The sequence below is a fragment of the Schistocerca cancellata genome, chromosome 5 (genome assembly GCF_023864275.1).
Source record: "Schistocerca cancellata isolate TAMUIC-IGC-003103 chromosome 5, iqSchCanc2.1, whole genome shotgun sequence".
NCBI classification, from domain to species: domain Eukaryota; kingdom Metazoa; phylum Arthropoda; class Insecta; order Orthoptera; family Acrididae; genus Schistocerca; species Schistocerca cancellata.
In genome coordinates, this window is record NC_064630.1 from 51,864,247 (window position 1) to 51,883,796 (window position 19,550).

Below are 19,550 nucleotides of genomic sequence, written 5' to 3' on the forward strand. Positions count from 1 at the left end.
ACGTATCGCAACCACAAGAAGCACTATGGCAACATGCTGAAGATCATTTTTGAAAGAATGGGTGTTGGTTAAATATGTGAAACCATTACAACACCTTGAACGAGAACGAACAGAAGAAAAATAAGTCACTTGGTTCCTTATTATTATTTACTTTAACCTTGCTTCCGGAACTTTTTCTTTTTTTTTTGTATTTTTTGTTTTTTTTTGTGTTATTGTATGTGTTTAATTGGATTGTATTTAAACTGGTTCATAGTCAAGAAAACTGGTATTAAATATGCTCTTATTTTTTATTCAATGGACAGTTTACAAATTAAACAGTGAATTCAACTTTGAAGACAAACCCACTGATTGGGTGACAATAGTTTGCACCTAGAATAATCTCAGTTATCTTGAGCAAAGTTATACTGTAACCACTTTTAAAGTTTGTTTTACCATTATTACTGTATTAGACATATTTAGCATATAAATAGTTTAAAACTGGTTCTTTTTTTAATGTTGCAAATGGTTAAATCATTAATTGTACTGTTGAATACTTGAAATGTATGTTTTAGTAAAATAAAAAAAAAAAAAAAGTGGTCAGCGTGACAGACTGTCAATCCTAAGGGCCCGGGTTCGAATCCCGGCTGGGTCGGAGATTTTTTTTCCGCTCAGGGACTGGGTGTTGTGTTGTCCTAATCATCATCATTTCATCCCCATCGACGCGCAGGTCGCCGAAGTGGCGTCAAATCGAAAGACCTGCACCAGGCGAACGGTCTACCCGACGGGAGGCCCTAGCCACACGACATTTCCATACCCAATGAAGTCCACAGACTAAGTTGCTTGTTCGTGGTTTTAACAAATGTCTGTGCATCATATCATGACAGCCTCTTGTTTCGGTATTACGTAGCGATAAATGAGTTGCAATGGATCCCGAATGAAACATTTTTCATGAGCTAATTCGCAAGAAACTATTTCAAGCTTCACCCTATGGACATACAGAGACACATATTTAATGAGAACAAAATGGAAAGCCGAAGCCAGCGTGCTGCAGTTGTCAATTGATGGCGCACTACAAGATTGGGATTGGGATTGGATTTCTGATATGATTGTTTCCGGCTTTTCTGCAGCAGCTTACCGCTGTGTCACTCGGCACCGAAATTGCGTGGTTACGAAGCATTCATTTGCGTCAGTGAAAGCGAAATTGCGCGTAGCCAAACGCGGTCGCGTGCGTGGTTGTTATCGCTTGTCGAAAAACCAATTGTCCAACTCACCACCGTTGCCACTCCATCTTTCCACAAAAGTATCACGCATTAGGAATGTTGGGAAAGAGAATAGAATAGGTCTTTTTAGTCCTTTAAGTGAGCTGATAATAACATTTCATCTATAGAAGTACTTCAAAATGATGTTGTGGAAGAGTTCAGGTGTATGAATGCCGTGAGCTAATGCTTGCTCCATGGTAATTAAACATTTATTCGCACTATATAGCGCGGTAGCGAGATTGCGTGCTTTCAAAGCATCCATTTGCATTACAGAAGGCGAAATTACTCGCACCCACGCGCATTCGCAGGTGGGACCCAGTGGCATAGTCACGACTACCGCCATGTATAGTACACGCAGAATGAGCTGATAACAATGCATTTTAAATTCTTCATTGTCGTCCCAGCCGGCTAACCACGACTGATGTTATTGTTATAACACCGTATCCAACGAACGTAATACTCTCTTTTTCAGACGCTGATGTTCGCAACGGTTCGCTTAATATTATATCTACTAGCAGTCCCTCTTTTTCTAGATATGGCTCCTATCCGTTCCGAAGTATCGGGACCGTGACCCCTATAAACTTTCTTGTCCCGAAATCCCAACAAGACCCAATTTTGACCCTATTTTGCAAAATATTGTTACGAGCTTGGCTCAAGTACTGAAGTAACGCCATCTGTTAGCGCAACATTTAAATGCAACCTGTTAGTTCCACATACATCAACAAGTTTATGTTGACAACGCCATCTCACAATTTTTTGACGCTGAAGACAGGCCACCTAAAATAATTTCGGATTTTCTCTGTAGTCCGATAAGTGAAACGTGCTTCATGTTCTGGCAGTCAAACATCGCTGTTTGAAAAATAAATAAATAAAATTAAAAGGTGTGGAGAAGAATAAAGTCTCGACAACTGAAATAAGAAATATATTAATCAATACTCAAAGGTGTCGGAATGAAAGGAAGACTGCTAATGTTATTGGCATGCAAACCAGATGAATTTGAACAAATTAAAGAATGAGAACCCTGACCAAGAAATGATTAATTTGATTTCGAAATTTGAGGAAGACACATGGATATTTGTTCCATAGCGTTTGATTACTTAGAGAAATGGGCTATTTCTTTTAATAAGTACCTAGTATTTGATTGGATGACGCTATCTGCAACCCCAGATTGGATGATGATTGGAAACACTATTATGCACCTGACTGAAAATGTTGTGAAGATTTCAGACGACAATTGTTTTCAAGAATATACGTGTCTAAAGAGTTTTTTAGAAACTAAGCGTGACTCGGAAGAATAGACGTCCAAACACTTCTTGGAATGAAGGTGAATTCATGTTCTTAAGGAAACCGAAAATCTTGAACGCAAATGCCAGCTGCTAAAATTATGCGACTATTTGTTTTCTGTTCCAGCACACAACGCCACTGTGGAGAGAGTATTTTAGCTGATGTCGCGCCAGCGGACTGATGAATGAAATCGACTGCTGTCAGGGACTGTGGATCAATTTATAGTGCCAGTTTAATTAAAAACTGACGTGCACGGAGTTTTATAAATGCGTAAAAAGAAGAGAGGGCTTGGTGGAAAAGGTGAAATCTTCCGAAAAATATGGTATACCAATAGCTCTTTCCACAAAAAGTTCCATGTAATTGTGTTCTAAAGAAAAAATAATTATACTAAATGAAACTTTTACTTCATTTCTACACCCCCATCGCACTGTGTCCCGACGAGATCCTAGTTAGATATGGCAAACCTGTTCCTGGGGCGAAATACCTAGGACACCGTGAGAAGTAAGTCTGGTATCACGGAAAGTCGATTTTTTTCTGTATCTCATTTCATCGAAACCGGCACCCATAATACATCAAAGATTGTTTTACTAATGTCGAGATCGTTCTAAGGATGTGCCTGTCAAGTGTGGTTTCAAACAGATGTGAGAAAGGGAACTGAAATAGATTGCAAACGGGCTTCGAGCCCCCTTGCTAGAAGGTAGGCTCAATGTTTTGATTTCACCCAGTGTTGAAACTGGTACTTTAAGAGAACGAAGATGTGACGATGTTATAAGTAGTTTCTTTAATGTCAAGTGTAGCTACCAACCATTTGGCCAGCAAGACTATTTAAAACTGTCTAATACCCACACATATTTTAGCATCTTTGTTTCATCGTGAGGAGCTCTTTTATTCATAACCAAATAATGATGATTGAAGAACTGAATTCATCATCAGTAATATTTTTTTTAATGCCTTGTTGTTCATAGCGATGTCAATAAATCGTTTTGAATACCTGTACGTTTTAATTTTTTTATCTCATCAATTCAATGAATTTTAAGTTTTATAGCAGGACTGTAAGTAAATAATAAACGTTAAATGCTAGCTTATACACTTTTAATTCGAAAACTACTTTGGAACGCTGTATTTGCTGTTAATTATCATAAAATATCCCGTGGTGCGACCCTTCCCAAAGGTTCAGCCTAGAGAACAGCAAACAATAAATCCTAAATACTGTATGACAGTGCACCTTGAAGATCAAAGAATTTTAGACCAAGGATTGTTACTGTTGCTATATTACAAATAAATTTCATACAAATGTCAGAAAATTTTTGCTAGTCTCTGTACGCGAAGACCACGAGAATTGCAAATGAAAAGTGCAACATCGTGATCTCCTGCAGTAGCGATACTCAACGTGAGCTCCGCGGAGCCCTGCTGCTCTACAAGGCCTCCATATTGGATGCGCCAAAACATTATCGGGCTAAAGAGCAAAGCACACCAAGTCATGTCACACACTGTGAAAAACAACTTTTATAAATACAATAGCAATGTTGTTTTATAAAAGTTTTTTTTTCTCTCAGTGCGTAATAACCGAAAATGAGGCGACGTGCAGCAAAATAAATCTGGAATAATGCTACGATCAAAAACTACATACAAAATAGTTTAGCTTACACGAGTGGATATTTCGCGACTCGATACTATTCACTACACACGCAAGCAACGGCCGTGCGCTCTGGTTGCACACTGTCTCATGAACACGCGGCGCGAACATTCCACTACGCTCTCCCCATCTCTCTCTCATTCACGAACACCCCGGAGGATTTCGTCGCTTTGCTGTCTATGCTTCGCCGCCCAGAGATATATAAACCCACGCCGCGCTGCGCATGCACTGTCGCAGGTAGCAAGCCGCTACTGCCCTTGCTACCGTCCTACTGTCTCGGAGGTTTTTTCCCCTTGGCGCTTGCATTGGCACTTTTTTCCCTCTGCCTTTACAAACCGCTACCCTTCGATCGCTTTCGTCCACTTTCTATCTCCTGATGGACCATGTCAATGAGTAATCCTACCCAGACGCATGGACAACATCACAGCCCGCATCCTGTGACTCCTGATTCGAAAACTAGCATGTTATACGGAGGTGACAGTAGAACTTTTGGTTTGGTCACCATGTCGGTGTGGGCGTGTAGGAGCCCCATCCCATATTTAAAAAAAAGCGCAGAGTGCAGTTCCTAATCGAGTCGATTGCAGCACGCAGTCACGAATCCGCGAATCGTTCTCAGATCGTGGCGAATTCGTCTCGGATTTGTTATTGACTACAGCTGTAAAATTCAATATCTTGTGGTGGTATTATTCCATGTGTGTGATATTGTAAAATTAAACTGTTGGTTTTTAAAAAAACGGAATGTATTCGTTCGCTGAAGGTGTTGCAACAAAATCTGGCGTCGTAAGATCAAAGTTGATTCGCCTAGAAGATGCGACATCAATCTTGAAGATTTCCGATCAAGACGACGACGTTCAAGAAGATGATGCAACGACTTCAAGCTCCATCGTTTCAGGCAATAAGATATCTAACGACACATTAAAGCTAAAGAAAGAATGTATGACGAATCTTACATCAGTCTCTGATTTGTTGATGCTAACGGCGATGCATGTTATGTAGCAAGCTAGTTTCGAATAGTTCCATGGTACCTGCTACATTGTACCGATATTTAGAAACAACACACCTCAAATGCAAACACAAGAACGAACAATTTCTCATACGTAAGAAATAACAACTATAAAAAAGTCAATAAACTACAAATATGTCACCCAAAACTGTGAATGAAAAAACCACAGAGGCATCGTATTGGCTCAGGTATCAAAGTTCACAGGTGGGCGAAACACGCACTATCGCTGAGAAGATAATGAAACCATGTGTGGCAGACATAACACAATGCTCACCTGATAAAAAATATGCAAAGCTTCTTTGTACAGCGGAGCTTTCGAACGACACTCTATGACGTCAATAAAGATCTAACAGTCTGTACCAAACAAGAACTAGCTGGTCACCTACAATACAACAAATTCGTCTCGCAAATGGATGAGTTGACTGATCTTGATGGACTGACCAGTTTGCCGATAATTCTACGGTATCCATACAAACATTCAGTCGACGGAAACTTGGCGATGTGCACATTGCTGCCGACTAATACTAGCGGAAAAGATACTTTTAACACGGTTGAATGAGCGTGTGGCATTGTTGGCCGGGAGGCCCCATCTGGGGAAGTTCGGGCGCCGAGTGCAAGTCTTAGTTCAGTCGGCGCCAGAATGGCCGGGAATCGAACCCGGGCCCGCTGCATGAGAGGCAAACACGTTACCGCTCAGCTAAGCAGGCGGATTTTAACACTGTTAATAACTCTTTTGAAATAAACCATCTCGAGTGCAATGACTGTAAACATAGTTGTACAGATGGGGCCAAGGCAATGTCGTAAAACAGCAGGAACGTCATTACTCGTAAACGTAAAGCGCAGAACTGTAGTTGCAGCCATCCATTTCTTCACAGACAAGCACTCACGATAAAGACGATGCTGCCAAATATATAATTGGTTCTTGATAGCGCAGTAAAAGGCGTTTATTACGTTAAATCATGCCCTCTTCATTGCCGTCACTGTACTCTACACCGAGGTTAGGTGGTTATCTCGACGTTAAGACTATAATAAGACTATTCGTTCTATGTACTGAATTATGACTGACATCTCTCTTAAATTAAAATACTGTTTGAGCGATGTGGCTTGGCTGTTTAGACAGGCTGTTTTGGCATATATATATATATATATATTTGGAGAAAATAATTGAATGAAATTTATCTTTACAAGGAAAAGAAACACAGTTTTCAATACTAGCAACAAAATAACTACCTTAAAACAATTAGATTTTTGGGTTGTTTGTGTTGACAAGAGAGAACTAGAAAGCTTTTGAACACTGAATGTGTTCATTGGTGAGAAAGCAAAATTACCAAATCAAATATTTGAAGAATGATGTGTGCGCATCTTTTGAGACATGTTTTCCTGAAGAGTAGAGAATAGAATACTGAAAATGAATTCACGGGTACAGAATCCTTTCGTATCGAATCTGCAGAAACAAGAAAATATGTCGAACGAAACCTATGAATCTTTTTTGGAAATGACATCAGATTCAAGCATGGAATTGTTGTTCAAAACAACGTTACTCGATGATTTTTGGTGTAAGACTCGTGACGAATATTCAAACTTGCTACACAGGCTCCGACTGCTTTTCTTTTGTTCCCAACAACATAAGTGTGTAGAACGGGAATCACAACTTAAGTAGCTACAAAGACAAAATGCCGCCAACACTATGGATGCTGAACCTCTTTTATCAAGGTTGACATTAAGCAAAGACAAAAAAAGACAAAAAAAAATCATATCTCTCCTTAAATGTAAACAATTCTATCAAATTACATGGGAATCAATAAAACGTTATTTTGTGTACTGTATTATTGTGTTGTTTTATATATCGTTGTGTAAGTTAATTATGTGCAATGTACCCATTTTTGTATTATTTTCATTAAATGATTATAGTTAAAGAAGGAACATAAAACCAGTTTTTGCTCATTTTAAGGCTCCGTCAAATATTTAATGTCTCAAAAGGATTCTGTCGCCAAAAAACGGGTGAGAACCAATGTTGTACGGTATTTCTTTATTTCACTAACCCGTTTCCTCTAGGTTTGTGAAAGATATCTATTTTTTCAAACTACGCTGCATTCTACCCACGCGAACGATTCAGACAGAATGAAAGCCACATTTCCTCTGTGCACCTTTCACCCAAGTATCACGGTGGTGCAACCACGTTTGCCGGCCGGAGTGGCCGAGCGGTTAAAGGCGCTACAGTCTGGAACCGCACGACCGCTACGATCGCAGGTTCGAATCCTGCCTCGGGCATGGATGTGTGTGATGTCCTTAGGTTAGTTAGGTTTAAGTAGTTCTAAGTTCTAGGGGACTTATGACCTCAGCAGTTGAGTCCCATAGTGCTCAGAGCCATTTGAACCAACCACGTTTCGTCCTATCGTCCATGACATACTACCGTATTTGTGTTTGAAATCACGAAATTCCGCCTAAGACAGCATATCGGTTTGGCATTCAAATCTAGCAAATCGTGAGTTTAAAATATTATAATTGTTCCGAAACCACTAATTAGATTTTGAAGAGTGAAACACAATGAAAAATACTCCTATCATAGCACGAAGACAGGTACATATGTCCTGGTCAGACTTAGGAATGTAAAAGAGGGGTACTAGCTTTCCGATTTACCTGTCAGCTTCAAAGACAATTAATTCAAGACATCTTGACATATTCGCGCTTTTTACTTGTTATATTAGTACCCGTTACATAATTTTAAAATTTATAAAAAATTTTGCATTTAAAATTTGTCGTAATATAACTTCGATAGGCAAAGACTATTTGAAAAGTGTCATATATGTGATGTTAGACTGTTTTGCTAATGTTGGTTTGTATCTTGTGTAAAGAAATATGTGAAATGTATAATTTACTAAATAATATTTTGTCGTAGATTAATGAAATGAACATGTTCGTGTGTGTAATTTTATATATTTGTGCAAGTTGTCATTTGCATAAAATTATACACGATTAGCAACAATGTATAGGATGCGTTATGTAAAAAATGGAGTGCTTTTGTAATGTATGGAAGTTACTGTAGGAAGGGTAAAAGGTGGCTTGGGTTTTTGACGCGCTACCTGTAGAGCGAGTGGGAACGAGAAGACACAGTTTGTGTGTACTGTAGTAGTGGGAGGGGCAACACTAGAACGGAACACACGATGCCTTTCCTGGAAATTGCTATACAATGGCCCCGAATGACGACTGCCGAATTATTGCTGCATTGGTACAAGTTGTTGGGCTACGTTACGGACGTTAAAACGACGCCAAGAATAATTAATTAGTCCATACCTAAAGAAATTTATATGCCGTAACATGGGTAGTATAGCCGCCATTACTATCCGCCACACCCAACGTCTATTGCCAACAGGTTGTTGTTGATGTGGTCTTCAGTCCAGAGACTGGTTTGATGCAACTTTTCCATGCTACTCTATCCTGTGCAAGCTTCTATATCTCTGAGTAACTACTACAACCTACATCCTTCTGAATCTGCTTAGTGTATCCATCTCTTGGTCTCCCTCTACGATTTTTACCCTCTACGCTGCCATCCAATACCAAACTGGTGATCCCTTTACGCCTCAGAACGTGTGTCTTTTTCTAGTCAAGTTGTGCCACAAAATCCTCTTCTCCCCAATTCTATTCAATACCTTCTCATTAGTTATGTGATCCACCCATCTAACCTTCAACATTATTCTGTAGCACCACACTTTAAAAGCTTCTATTCTCTTCTTGTCTAAACTATTTATCGGCCATTTTTCACTTCCATGCATGGCTGCGCTCCATACAAAGACTTACAGAAAAGGCTTCCTGACATTTCAATCTATACTCGCTATTGAAAAATTTCTCTTCTTCAGGAATGCTTTATTTGCCATTGACAGTCAACATTTTATGTCCTCTCTACTTCGACTACCCCCATCTACGTTGCTGCCCAAATAGCAAACTCATCTACCACTTTAAGTGTCTCATTTCCTAATCTAATTCCCTCAGAATCACCTGATTTTATTCTACTGCGTTCTATTATTCTCGTTTTGCTATTATTGACGATCATCTTATATCCACTTTTCAAGACACTGTCCATTCAGTTCAACTGTTCTTCCAAGGCTTTTGCTGTCTCTGACAGAATTACAATGTCACTGGCAAACCGCAAGGTTTTTATTTTTTCTCCCTGGATTTTAATCCCTGCTCCACATTTATCTTTTGTTTCCTTTACTGGTTGCTCTATGTATAGATTCAATATCATCGGGGACATGCTACAACCCTGTCTGACTCCCTTCTCAACCATTGCTTCCCTTTCATGCCCCTCGGTTCTTACAACTGCCATCTGGTTTCTGTACAAATTGTAAATAGCCTTTCACTCCCTGTATTTTACCCCTGGCACCTTCAAAATTTGAAAGAGAATATCTCACTCAACACTGTCAAAAGCTTTCTCCAAGTTTACAAATGCTATAAACGTAGGCTTATCTTTCCTTCTAAGATAAGTCGTACGCCTCGCGTGTTCCTATATTTCTACGAAATCCAAAATGATCTTCCCCGATGTCGGCTTCTACCAGTGTTTCCATTCGTCTGTATAGAATTCGTGTTAGTATTTTGCAACCGTGACTTATTAAACTAATAGTTCGGTCATTTTCACACCTGTCAGCACCTGCTTTCTTTGGAATTGGAATCATTATATTCTTCCTGAAGTCTGAGGGTATTTCCGCTGTTTCATACATCTTGCCCATCGGTTGAAAGAGTTTGTCATGGCTGGCTCTCTCAAGGCAATCAATAATTCTAACGGAATGTTGGCTGCTGCCGGGGCCTTGTTTCTACTTAGTTCTTTCAGTGCTTTGTCAAAATCTTCACGCAGTATCATATCTCCCATCTCATCTTCATCTTTGCCGTCTTCCATTCCCATAACATTGCCTTCAGCTACATCGCCCTTGTATAGACCCTGTATATATTCCTTCCACCTTCTTTGCTTAGGACTGGTTTACCATCTGAGCTCTTGATATTCATACGGGTGGTTCTCTTTTCTCCAAAGACTTCTTTAATTTTACTTTAGGCGCCATCTATCTTACACCTACATCCTTGCATTTGCCCTCCAGCCATTCCCTCTTAGCCGTTTTGCACCTCCTACTGATTTAATTTTTGAGACGTTTGTATTCGTTTCTTTCCTGCTTCAATTTGTGCATTGTTAGATTTTCTCCTTGCATCGATTAAATTCAATATCTCTTGTGCTACCCAAGGATTTCTACTAGCCCTCGTCTTTCGACCTGCATGATCCTGTGCTGCGTTCACTATTTCATCTCTCAAAGCTACCCATTCTTCTTCTGTGTTTCTTTCCCCTCTTCTTGTCAATCGTTCCCTAATGCTTCCTCTGAAACTCTCTACAACCTCTAGTTCTTTCAGTTTATCCAGATCCCATCTCCTTAGATTCCTACCTTTGCGCAGTTTCTTCAGTTTTAATCCACAGTTCATAACTAATAAAGTATGGTCAGAGTCCACATCTGCCCATGGAAATGTCTTACACTTGAAAATCTGGTTCCTAAATCTCTGTCTTACCATTATAAAATCAATCTGGAACCTTCAAGTGTCTCCAGGCCTCTTCCATTTTTACAACCTTCTTTCATGATTCTTAAACCAAGTGTTAGCAATGATTAAGTTATGCTCTGTGCAAAATTCTACCAGGTGGCTTCCTCTTTCATTCCTTACCCCTAGTCCATATTCACCTACTACTTTTCCTTCTCTTCCTTTTACTACTACCGAATTCCAGTCCCTCATTATTGTTGTGGTCTTAAGTCCAGTGACTGGTTTTATGCAGCTCTCCATGTTACTCAGACCTGTGCAAGCTTCTTCATCTCCAAGTACGTACTGCAACATACATCCTTCTGAATATGCTTGATGTATTCATCTCTTGGTCTCCCTCTACGATTTTTACCCTCCACGCTGCCTTCCAATACCAAATTGGTGATCCCTTGATGCATCAGAACATCTCCTACCAACCGATCCCTTCTTCTAGTCAAGCTGTGCCACAAATTTCTCCTCAGTTCTATGCAGTACCTCCTCATTAGTTACATGATCTACCCATCTAATCTTCAGCATTCTTCTGTAGCACCAGATTTCGAAAGCTTGTATTCTTTTCTTGTCTAAACAATTTGTCGTCGATGTTTCACTTCCATACAGGGCTACACTCTATACAACTTTCAGAAAAGGCTTCCTGACACTTAAATCTGCACTCGATGTTAACAAATTTTTCTTCTTCAGAAACGTTTTCCTTGCCATTGCCAGTCTACATTTTATATCCTCTTCATCATTTGCTGAGCTAGTTGGCATATAAACTTGTACTACAGTGGAAGCGCGGGCTTCGTGTCAATCTTAGCTACAATAATGCGGTCACTATGCTGTTCGTAGCAGCTTATCCGCGTTCCTATCTTTTTTATTCATTGGTAAACCTACTCCTGCATTATCCCTATTTGATTTTGTATTTATAACCCTGTATTCACCTGACCAGAGTCTTGTTCCTCCTGCCCGATTGAGAGATCTGACATTCCACGCTGCGATCCGTAGAACACCAGTTTCATTTCTCTTGATAACGACGTCCTCCTGAGTAATCCCCGCCCGGAAATCCGAATGGGGGACTATTTTACCTCTGGAATATTTTACCGAAGAGGACGCCATCATCATTTAAACCATACAGTAAAGCTGCATGCCCTCGGGAAAAATTACGGCTGTGGTTTCCCCTCGCTTTCAGCCATTCGCAGTACCAGCAATTCTGTTTTGATTGGCCAGATTGGCCAGATTGGCCAGATCAGTCAATCATCCAGACTGTTGCCCTAGCAACTACTAAAAAGGCTGCTGCCCCTCTTCAGGAACCACACGTTTGTCTGGCCTCTCAACAGATACCCCTCCGTTGTGGTTGCACCTACGGTACGGCTATCTGTATCGCTGAGGCACGCAAGCCTCCCCACCAACGGCAAGGTCCATGCTTCAAGGGTGGGGGGGGGGGAGGGAGGGAGGGAGGGAGGTCCTAGATTCACTATTATTCCATTTGACTGCGTTTCTTTCTAACAGTTAGAAAACTCTTACGAAAAGGAACTAATAGTCTGATTTCCATATGCATTAGTCATACATAGCGGTCAAATCCTGTAAAAGGGGTGAGATTATACAGGGCTATTACAAATGATCGAAGCGATTTCATAAATTCACTGTAACTCCATTGATTGACATACGGTCACGACACACTACAGATACGTAGAAAAACACAAAGTTTTTTTCGGCTGAAGCCGCACTTCAGGTTTCTGCCGCCAGAGCGCTCCAGAGGGCAGTGAGACAAAATGGCGACAGGAGCCGAGAAAGCGTATGTCGTGCTTGAAATGCACTCACATCAGTCAGTCATAACAGTGCAACGACACTTCAGGACGAAGTTCAACAAAGATCCACCAACTGCTAACTCCATTCGGCGATGGTATGCGCAGTGTTTTGTGCAATCTCACGGTTTAAAGTTTACGGCCCCTTTTTCTTCTGCGAATAAAACGTTACAGGACACGTGTATCTGGACATGCTGGAAAATTGGCTCGTGCCACAACTGGAGACCGACAGCGCCGACTTCATCTTTCAACAGGATGGTGACCCACCGCACTTCCATCATGATGTTCGGCATTTCTTAAACAGGAGATTGGAAAACTGATGGATCGGTCGTGGTGGAGATCATGATCAGCAATTCATGTCATGGGCTCCACGCTCTCCCGACTTAACCCCATGCGATTTCTTTCTGTGGGGTTATGTGAAAGATTCAGAGTTTAAACCTCCTCTACCAAGAAACGTCCCAGGACTGCGAGCTCGCATCAACGATGCTTTCGAACTCATTGATGGGGACATGCTGCGCCGAGTGTGGGAGGAACTTGATTATTGGCTTGATGTCTACCGAATCACTAAAGGGGCACATATCGAACATTTGTGAATGCCTAAAAAAACCTTTTGAGTTTTTGTATGTGTGTGCAAAGCATTGTGAAAATATCTCAAATAATAAAGTTATTGTAGAGCTGTGAAATCGCTTCAATCATTTGTAATAACACTGTACTATCTGCACAATTCTCCGTATAATAGTGATAAATGTGGCTTTTCCATTAACAGGACTATTTGTTGTGTGGAAGTATATCGTTACACCATGTCACGTAATATAATGCATCATGTCAAGTATAACATGATACATAATGTCATGTCGTATAAAATGACACATCCCATAATGTAATCCAACATGGCATTGTAATGTCGTGCAACATGACATGACGTGTCATTTAAGTGTTGCATGCACTCATGTCCACTATGGAATAGTCCCCATTATAGACGTACCCACACTCTCGGATACTTCCTAGTGTAGTCATTCGCCCCTAGTGTTGATGCATCCCACGCTCTAGAACCTCACAAATTCGTGTATGTTTGTTTCTACACCCCTTACCACATACGTAACAGGTGAGAGAGGTCACTGCGCTGAGAAATTAAGGTTAACTCGCACAAAAGTGGAATATGTCAAGGTGTTTTGATTTAAATGTCTTTGAAGCTGCCAGATGGGTCGAAAACCGTCTTTTCAATTCCTAACTCTGTTCTCGACGTTTTCGCCTTTTTTGTGCTACTGTAGGAGCAGTTTTCATTCTGGTTCCCAACTTTTACTCTACCATAATTTTCACATTACACCCTCGTGGCTAGGCAATTGATGTAGGATTTTGTTCACTCTGCCGACGACTGACCCGGTATGTCTTTTTATTGTCTTTCGAAACATGTTGCTTACATCGTGGCAGCTTTCACAAAACAACAGAACGACCGTTAATTGCATGTATTTGTCTACCTTCTCACAAAATTTGAACCGATTGGCACAAATTTGAAACACAGAAGTGAAACGCAGAAAAAAATCACAAAAAACGTGTGCTTTGCACGTAAAATCAGAATGGAGGTAACTTTTTGAAGGTGTGTTTCAATTCTATCTTAAGAATGCATATTTTTATTTGATTCACTTTAAACCGTTTCCACTCATTAAATTAAGTTCAAGAACGGATTTTATGTGCTACATTTAGCTCGACTTTAGACCACTGTATTCCGACAACGGATAAAGATTACTGGATGAGAAAATTTGATTTGACATTATCCATTTATCTACCTTCATGTAAAGCTGGAACCAGATAGTCGATGTTTAAAGTATAGAAGGGCGTGTCCCAAAAACCTCTCAAAAAACATGTTTTTTGCACTTAAAATACAAGTGAATCAAGATTTTTGAAACGGTTAAAGCTTAACGTACACCAATGTCCGATTCACCGGTGGACTGAATTTTGAGTTCGTTTGGGTTGGTTTGTTGTGGGGGAGGAGACCAGACAGCGAAGTCATCGGTCTCGGGAAGGAAGTCGGGCGTGCCCTTTCAAAGGAACCATCCCCTCATTTGCCTGGAGCGATTTAGGGAAATCACGGAAAACCTAAATCAGGATTGCCGGATGCGGGATTGAACCGTCGTCCTCCCGAATGCGAGTCCAGTGTGCTAGCCACTGCGCCACCTCGCTCGGTTCTGAATTTTGATGATCAGTCTGAGTCCTGTCCGGAGTTATATAAGAGTGACTGATTTTTCAAGTAACATCCGAACTAGTGTGAGTGTTTCTGCACGTAAAACCCCAATGGTGCCATTAGGGAAGCGTTAATTTCAGCCCAATGAAAATATTTTGTCTGGCTGCCAGCTCCGGTTCGTCGTTAAAAACTTACTTAATATGCCGTAACATAGCTACAGCAAGACAATTGTTTGAATGCCTATACAAATGGCCCCTGGTCCAGGCTGAACCAAAAAATTTGTCCCCCGTGCTCCTAGCTCAAATAAGAACCGAGCGCCAAGACACCCCTCTCTCCAAATCGCGATTCTGCAGGCGGCCTTTTGAGACATGGTTGCTATAGCGGTTCCGCGCCGTAACGACAACTGTGAAAAAAGATTATATGGCGATTAAAGAGGACTAATCCGCTTGAAAACAGAATTACGATGTTTTAAAGTCTACCGGAAGTATTTGAGGTGAACAGCTTTGCTGAATCACCCTGTGCTCATGAGGTCTGTTTCTAAACTTAGCTGTGTTTCGCACACTCTGTGCGTGTAGTGTAGAAATTCTAATAATACGTTTAATAAGCACCGACCTAAGTTTTAGAGTCTCACATACATCATCAACATTCAGAAATTTGGTCCCCTTTCACGTGGGTGACGAAAACCAAAACATTGGTCGCAAGGATGCTAAACTAGTAAAGACAATAATAAGTTGCAGACACTGTGGAAGGTACATGCGCATAATAAAATTTGTTATCGCAAAAGTTACTTTACATACAATAAATACTAATACGACATTATGTGATCTCTCGGGTTTTCTCACCACGATTGATTAATGATGAGCTTCCGCCTGTTCCGACAAGTTGTTATTTCCATTTTATGCACAACATTTCGATAACCGACGCAGTTTTTCTGTTCAGGTGGCACGAGTTTTGCTGTTTTGTATATTATCTGCCTTCACTCCCATCAGATTGTGGGCTATTGTTGGTCTCACGCCGCTATTTATAGCCGACTTCGATTCATGACGCCCACTGCGCCCTTTGATGCTCGTTCGTTTTTCAGAGCTCGCACTCATATTCTGTGACACGCAAATTCTCTCTACGTTTCCAACTTGTGGTGGACATGATGGCTGGTGAGTGACAGACCCCAAGCATTATTTCCATTGAAACTTCCGTTCATGTTTATTAGAGCATCAAAGGGCGTAGTGAGCGTCAGAATCGAACACGGCTGCAAATACGGAGTGATAGTAACAGCAGTCGAGTGTGGAACGCTCGTAACGATAATACCCAACAGCGAAACTCGCTGCACCTGAAGAAGAAGAAGAAGACTGGATCGGTCATCGAAATATTCGTGTTGTGCAGAAAATGTGTAACTTTATTTATAAAATTTTAACGTCCCTCAAAAATTTATGTGTTTGCTTACCAATGAATATGAAATGCGGAATGTATTTGTTATGCAAATTTACTATGTGATGTGTTGTTCACGAAAGGGAGTGCTTAATCAGTTTTACTGTAACCCAAAAAAATTAAAGAACTTAATGTGGAAAACCAATTCTCAATGCCCATAAGGAAATCAATCCCTCTGAAATTTACCCAGTCTCGTGAATACGAAGTTCTATGGCCCTATGCAATAAACTGACAAAATTCTATGTGCAAATAAACAATGAAATAAATTTTCCTTAGCTCTAGAGTAGCAACCGATGTAATTTTGGTAGTCTGTTCTCTACACAGTGGGTATAAGAAATATTCAATTTTGGCTCAGCGAAGTGCAGTGCCAACCGTAAGATAGCTTCATACAAATAATATCAGTAGATTGGCTGATAAATGAATAACCTTGCAAATTTTGAGTAAAAATACTGGACATTGGCTCAGCACTCTGCAATGCTGCACGCATTGAATTTGTTACAAACATTAATACTTCTCTGATTCTGGCACATTAATATTTTTTTGATTCTGACTGAAAAAAAAAGATTTCTTTCAGAAAAATATTGATTGGCTTTAAATAAACAAAAATGAAAGAGGATGAGGTATTGATAAGGGGATATGCTAAGACCGAATGCTTCAGTTTGAAAACTATATTCGAAATAAAGTTTAACCTTCGCAAAATCTCATGTGAAACGTATTAAATTAACTTCAAAATCAGTGAACTTCTCAACTGTTCTACAATTCTCACTTATTGTCGTAATTAAAAACACGAGGATTGTTTCATGAGAAAGTCTGACATCGTTTGACAAAATAGATTCCAAAATTTAACTTCTCTGTATCAGGATTACAAAAAACAAAAAATATTACAAATCGGATACACCTAATCCATCTATACATTGAATCTGATGGAAAATATTTGGTTCCTACATACAACGGTCAGTACCGTAAAATTTAGCCAAATCCACATATGACGTTGCTGCGTACTTGAAACCAAGTGTACAAAATTTCATTACCTTACAAGCTTGTTCCAGTTGCTTTCCCTTTGAGATGCAGTATAAATTAGTTACTCTTCTATAAGTGCCATGGAAAATAGTCTATATTTGTTAAGGATTAGTATCATTTCACTTCTTGATAATCTTATAGCCTCACAAAGTAATAATACACGCTTTACACTTGTATAGAAATAACTACGACCTAACATTTACTGGCTCTGTGTGAGCATAAACAATATAATTCATCACTTCATTTTATAAAAACTTTATTATGCTGCGTCCATAGACCAACAACTAAATTCTCACAGCCAGCCACTAGCTTTAAGGTTTACATCCTACATATAACAGACTGCAACGGCAACTGCTACTGCGCTCCGCGCGCTCCTACTTACAATCGATTCTGTCACTCAAGCAACATCTTTGGTTCATTGATGTCAAAGATACAATCTCTTCTGCGTATGACAACCGTTTCAGGTTATTTTTCAAGAATTATATTACAAAATCGGGCTCCACGTATAAGCGGACTCCTCACAAATGGAAACAAGTCGGCAGACACTCGGAAGCTCACTGTTAGTAATACGATATTTTCAGTTGAATAGCTGAAGGTAAAGTTTCGCGTTCTGGCCCTATAACGGCCAATCGGATCCGACCGACCACCACGTCATCCTCGGCCAGTGGCGTCATCGGATACGGAGGGGCAGGAGGCGGGCAACACATCACTCTAATGGGTCTTTTCGGGTTTCTTGACCTTGGAATCGCTACTAATTGGTCGAGTAGGTCCTCAGTCGGCTTCAAGCCGCCAAGTCCACGTCCTACAGTCCTCTCTCCAAGGAAAACTTAATGGCAGTACTGGGAATTGAAACCGAGTCTGCCCTATGGCAGTCAGCCACAATGACCACTCAGCTAAAGAGCGGATATTGAATGACTAAGAGATATAGTAGTGTAATGGGGCGAAGCCAAACCAGGTAGGCTTGTAGTCGTAAGAAGGCCACTTGCAGCAATATGCTGGTGCAGCAAAACGCCTTGGGTCTCAATTAAGCACGCTGCTCGCCTGTCAGTCAGCGATGGGCTCCTTAATGAAACTGGGGACTCTGTGAGACACACCTTACATGACATTTGCGGCAGCTGCACTGTTTTGGTGAGTATAAATACTGGCGTTCTGGCCAGGCTGGTGGTCGACTTGGTGACTCATGGAGCTGACATCTACTGTAGTTCGTTGGCTTCTGCTGTGAGGTTGCTACCGCTGCACTGTCGTCATGTCAAGACTGCTTACCAAACGGTCCTGCAGCACCACTGATGGACCGATGGTCGAACTGAGGCCCATCTAACCATCGAGACACGGGGTATCCGCCAATGCCAAGACACTGGACTGGGCATTGTGCTCCAAATGCTTACTCCTCTCTCTCCCGCCGCATCAGCACATGTCCTGGCCACGTCGCTAATAGCCCAACAACTACCGACGGTCGTGCCAGTACCTGACGCAGCACTGCCGAGATACGGTGACCAGGCAAGGCTTCCTCACTGCTGGGCCGTGGTGGTCGTAGCAGCTAGTGGGAACTTCCCGACAATGCTCGCCACCAAATTGCCAGATGTAGGTATGAGCTACTAATACGAAGTGTAGCAAAGTTGTATGGGGATTTTTCTGTCATCAAATGGTTTTTGTCTCTCCTCAACCCACTATCCTCCAACACAGAAGACCCACAACCGTTGTTGTTGTTGTTTTGGACCTCAATCCAGAGATTGGTTTGATTCAGCCCTCCATGCTACTCTAGCCTTCAAGTGTCTCAACAAATACCCCTCCGATGTGGTTGCACCTAGGGTATGGCTATCTCTATCGCTGTGGCACGCATGCCTCCCTACCAGTGGCAAGGTCCATGGTTCATGGGAGGGGGGGGAGGAGGAGGCTACAACCGTCGCAGCAGTAGTAAACTATAATGATGCTTAATGCCCCATCCAATGGATGCTCGCAATCCGTGAGACTTTGCAGAGAGGTTGGAATTTAATCCAGGACTTTGACGAATAGTCTGGCGGACAGGAAAGGTATGCGACCATCTCTCCTCTTCTTGCTGGAAAAATAGTGATGATGAAAGTGTTTTCACAACTAGGATTAGAACTGGCCACCACTGCTCCAGCGTACGTTAGTGGGTTCAACAGTGGAAGTGATACTTTCAGAGTAAACTGAAAATGCAGGACAATTAGAGAGTAATCAGGTATTGTGGAGGAGTAAGTGTTAATAATTCAGCAAGGGACTGGATAACAGCATTGCTGGTTCGAAGAACATTTCAAAAAAAAAAAAAATTGTGAGTGCACAAGTGGTGGTTATGGACTTGCTATATTGTCCGCAAGACTCTTCGATGGTGATTGTGCACCTGCACAGTCGCAGTAGATGGCATCTCTACAAGGACTGCAGTGGGTCTACACCT